The sequence below is a fragment of the Lactuca sativa genome, chromosome 3, assembly GCF_002870075.4.
Source record: "Lactuca sativa cultivar Salinas chromosome 3, Lsat_Salinas_v11, whole genome shotgun sequence".
NCBI classification, from domain to species: domain Eukaryota; kingdom Viridiplantae; phylum Streptophyta; class Magnoliopsida; order Asterales; family Asteraceae; genus Lactuca; species Lactuca sativa.
Window position 1 is genome coordinate 99,659,794 of NC_056625.2, and position 5,244 is coordinate 99,665,037.

At 39.0% G+C, this 5,244-nt stretch overlaps 1 non-coding gene across 1 annotated transcript; it reads left to right on the plus strand.

The window, feature by feature from the left end:
• The first annotated feature begins 789 nt into the window (after positions 1–789).
• On the plus strand, positions 790–896 carry LOC111918868 (small nucleolar RNA R71). The gene has a single exon (XR_002859355.1). It is a non-coding gene; the product is annotated as a small nucleolar RNA R71 (small nucleolar RNA).
• The last annotated feature ends 4,348 nt before the right edge of the window (positions 897–5,244 follow it).

Consider the following 5,244-nt stretch of genomic DNA (forward strand, 5'->3'; position numbering starts at 1 on the left):
TCTGGTTCTTCTTCCAATGCCTTCAGGAACTCAAAGATGGCTTCTTCTTCAGTGTCTATGGCCATTAAATGAGATTGGGTCTTCGTTTCGGTATTTTTCAGGGATAACTTCTCATGAACTAGAGTGGCTAGTTGACCAACTTGTACTTCAAGGTTATGGATGGAGGCTTGCTGATTCTTCATTAAAGTTTGTTGTTCCATAATAGCAGAATCAGTGACATCGTGTCTCTTTCCGAAGCTTCCATAAACTTCATCAACATAGTCTCTATATCGGGTTTCTTCTCGACTGGTGGCTGCTCCTTTTGATAAAAGCCTCGACCTGTCTACTTATACGTCTCTTCTTTTTTGCTTCTTATACTCTTCATATGGCAGCCACTCCTTCTTCGGTTTCCTCTGGTCCTCATCAAACTTATCCCCACTCGAGTAGCACACTTGAGCTTTTCTGTTCCCAAACTCATCTAAATTGCAGTCCTTTGTCAAGTGTGGACCACTACATCTCTCACAACCCACTCTTATGGCATGTATTGACTGGTCCATTTGTGTTATCCTTCGATCCAAATTATTCAGCATAGCCATCACAGCTGCTATTTCTTCAGTTTGGGCCCCTTCACCGCCTTTGAATCCATCTTGCCTAGGGTTGTGGTATTCGCGATAGTGCTTCGCGAATTCTTCAATCAGCTCCTTGACCTCCCTTGGATTTTTCTTTGTCAACGGTCCATGAGAGTCAAGGAGTTGTCTCGTCATAACGTTGACCCCATCATAGAAGATTGGCATCTCTTGTTGCACATTTAGATCATGCTGAGGGCAATTTCTGAGCAAGCCCTTGTACCGCTCCCATGCTTCGTATAATGACTCCCTTGGCTGTTGCTCAAAGTTGGCTATTGCCTTCTTGAGTTTGGCTATCTTGGATGGCGGGCAAAACTGGTCCAGGAATTGCTCACGCATTTGAGCCCAAGTGGTAATTGTACCCGGTGGAAGTGATTTTAGCCACTCCTTAGCAGCTCCTTTGAAAGTGATGGGAAGCATCCTAAGCAAGATGGTGTTTCTGTTGACATTTGGGACATTGAAGTAATCCTCAATGTCGTTGACTTCATCTAGATGCTTAAAAGCATCCTCATGATCTTTCCCAAAAATGGGATACCCTTCAGTGCAGTCAAGATGTGCCCTTTCAACTCGAATGTAGCAGTGGCAGGTATTGCGGGTTGGACTAAACTGGGACCCACATCTTCTCGGATCCGCTTCTTGTAAGATCCCATGGACATCTCTTCAATTGCTGCCATCTTGTTCCTTGGCTCGTTCTTGGGTTCGCTCGTATGTTCTTCAAATTCTGGCTCAGTGTCGTATTCCGATTCGGTTTGGACGGGTGTTTGATCCAAGTGCTCAAAGTTGCTCTTGTGCCTCGCGGATGAACTTGACTCTCCCGTCTTCTTTCCCGATTTCATTGAAAAAACTGACTTTAATTATTGTAAGGGCGTCATCTTCTTGTGAATTGCAGACTCGGGATCTTGAAGTGGTGGCACCAAGGGTGTGTTTGAGCCTCTGGTCATGAACTCCTGCAACTCGCTAAACTAAAAACGTAAAACTGAACTAAAATAAGAAAATACTAAAAACTGAAAATCGCAGCTTTCATGTCGTGAGTTTATAAAACTCACGTCATGAATTCTATGACAGAAACAGAAAACAAAATTTTTTTTATATGCTAACCAACTAAGCTAAAAACAAAAATAACAAATAAACAACTAATTAACTTTTTGCAGATTTGATTCCACAAAAAGGGGTCGATTAATCTAATGCAACTAAATAAACTAATAAACTAAGCCGCTCCCCGGCAACGGTGCCAAAAACTTGATGTGCACAAAAGTACCCACTAATTTTAATGTTTATAACCTAACAAACTTAAACTAACTATGCACTTATAGGTAGTGTACCTAGTCGGATTATAGTATAGCTTGGGTAAGTCGGGTGTCGAACACAGGGAACGGTGTTACTAATTAATTTACTTACTATTAAATTAACCTAATTATTAACAAGTTTAAAAGGGGGTTTTATCTGATTTTACAAGATCAGATGAACTTTAATCAAATTCAATAAGTAAAAACACACTCTTGTTTAGTTTGATTCCATTTCTTCCTTATGGCTAGCTAATGATTATGGATTATCTAGTTGGTTTTAATTATATTAGTAATTTAGTTCTAACTTTACCAATAATTAACTAATTCATGTCAAACTATGTATGTTCACACACAATTAAACACAGAACTAATTATGAGTGTAAATATGCTATGTAAGATTTATTATATAAATGCAATTGTAGTCACAATACACGTTCTCTAGCACAGCTAAGTTTATTTACTCTAATTACTAACTAAGATTGGTCAATCCTAGCTCTAACAATTCAATGTTCACTAAATCATTAGGTAAACAAGTTCATGTAGTTAATGGTCACTAAGCTACACAGAACATGCAATCAAGCAATTAGAGAAACAAACACAAGCATGCTAGGTAAACAAATCAAACACAAGCAATTTTACCAACTAAATAAATCCATAAAAATTAAGCTATTCATAAGTTAAAAGCTTCATCTAGCTAAACAAGAGTAGCTAGATTCAGCTGCTCATCATAGCAACTAACATACTAACACAAATCAAAGTGATATAAAACATGTTCTTAATTAGCAAAAATAAACTAAATTATGGACCTTCACTCTTTTTGGTGTTGAAAGCCTTTTCCCAGAACTTTTCTCTGCTAAAAATCGTCTTTTGGAACCCTCTCTCTTGCCAAAAGTCCCCTCTATTCGTAATGGTCAAGGATTTATATAGTTGCTGATTTTCACAAATTCACGTCGTGAATAATAAGATATTCACGTCGTGAGTTTCAGATAACCTTGCCCGTCAAGGATTCCTTCACCCGCGTACATATCTTCTAGAACCAACTCTCATGTCGTGAATCTTCAAGTTCCTACGACGTGAGAACGCTTTTTCCAGATTTTTCTTCTCTTTTATTCTTTTAATTCTGAAAGTTTCTTTCTTTAACGCTTTTAGTCCCTTTTCTTCAAAATGTCTTCTTTTTGGCTGCAAATAACATTTAAGTTCATAAGTACCATTATTCTAAACAAATTACCAACTTATTAATAAAAATGTACTTAAATATTGCCTAAAAATAGGTATAAATATGGCAATATCAAACACCATGACTAAGTGTTGGAATCATATGTGATTCAACATAGGAAGGTATAAAGGCACTCACATGAGTTTAATACCATGGTTTCACGGCCCAAGGGAGTTTACGGGCGTAAACTCATGGCTACTCATGTGGGAATGCAAGTTTGAAGGCTATGGAATGATTTAGGGACATTAGCTCTAACCTAGGATGAAGAAAACCCCACTTTCTTTGGAGCTTTAAGGAGTTCACGGCCCTAATGAGTTTACTGCCGTAAACTCATGGCCATTTATGTTTATGAGGGTCCTAAAAAGGAAGCATTCTAAATTCAAGCCTAAGCCTTAGGAAGTGTTTGTGGCATCAAAGCACCCCTAACTTGAGTTTACGGCCCATGGACCATTTGGTCATGTGTTTGCGGCCGTAAACACTTATGTGTGTTGGTATTTTAATTGTTTTGGGTCCTAGACACATCAAGTTAAAGTGCTATGCTAGTCTCTTAGCTTAATGAAGGCATTTAGGGCATTTTGGCAACCTAAAATGGAGTTCAGGGCCCAAGAACATCCTTGGCCGTGAACTCACTTTTAGCCTTTGATTCTTAATGTTTTTGATGTCTAAACAAGCTATGGGTAGTCTCTAGGTTCAGTTCCAAGGTTTGGAGGGACATTGGGCACACTTTGGACCTTATAAAAGAGTTTACTCTCTAAGATGTTCTTGGGCGGTAAACTCCCAAATCTTGCTGTTTTGTTATGAAATCTATGTTATTAAGCACATTATAAGCCATATAATACAACTAGAGAGAGGTACTCATGGTTTGGGATGAAAACCCGAAGATTTGTGAGAGAGAAAATGGCTTTTCTCTAGTTGGAATTGTAACTAATGAATGAAAATGGCTCAGATTTCAATATATAGACCTGAGATTTTTGGCAGAAAATATTTTACTCACGAAATGAACTCTAATATAATAGAGTTTTGGAATAACAGAGTTGCACAAAACCCTAGTGCATCCACTCTCCTGATATCTCTTTTGAGAGTAAACCCTGAATTACTCAAACTTATATGGAAAAGTCTGAAAATTTACTGCGACTGTTCTACTTCTATTGACTTGATATTGTTTGTACAGAATGGAAATTTCGGGTTGTCACATCATCCCCCCGTTAGAAGGAATTTTGTCCCGAAACTAGAATTTAAGAAAATAAGAAGTTACAAATAACTAAGAAAAAAGATGAGGATATTTCAGTTTCATCTGATCCTCTCGTTCCCAAGTGAATTCTGGTCCTCGTTTGGCGTTCCAGCGAACCTTCACTATCGGGATACGGCTCTGCTTTATTTGCTTGACCTCTCGGTCCATGATCTCTACTGGTTCCTCTACGAAGTTGAGGCTCTCGTTGATCTCGATCTCGTCGAGTGGAATTACAAAAGTCTCATCGGACAGACACTTTTTCAAGTTCGAGACGTGGAAGGTAGGATGTACATTACTGAGTGCGCGCGGTAGATTGAGTTTGTAAGCTACAGGGCCGATTCGGGCAAGGATCTCGAAAGGCCCTACGTATATTGGATTGAGCTTCCTAGGCTTTCCGAAATGTATCAAGCCCTTCCAGGGTGAGACTTTCATTAGAACTCGGTCGCCCACCTAGAATTCCAACGGTTTCCTTCGCTTGTTAGCGTATATTTTCTGTCGGTCTCTAGAGGATTTCAATCGTTCACGAATTTGAACGATCTTCTCTGTTGTTTCCTGAATGATCTCCGGACCCGTGAGAGTGCTTTCGGGAACTCGTCCCTTAGTTAACTGGGTATCACCCACCTCAGCCCAGCATAGAGGGGATCTGCACTTTCGGCCATAGAGGGCCTCGAATGGGTATCCCATGCTTTCCCAAAGTCAATCATGTTGGATAAGTGTCTAAGTCCATAACTATTTTGGTATGTACTTGACCCGATGGTGCATGATCCTTTTGGGTTGCCTTCACCAAAGCAACTTGATAGGATGAATTATGGAGAGAAAGGATTAAATATGATTTATTAATATATTATGGGAATAATATATTAAAGGAGAAATCATATTGTTTAATTAATATTAGTCAAGAATTAA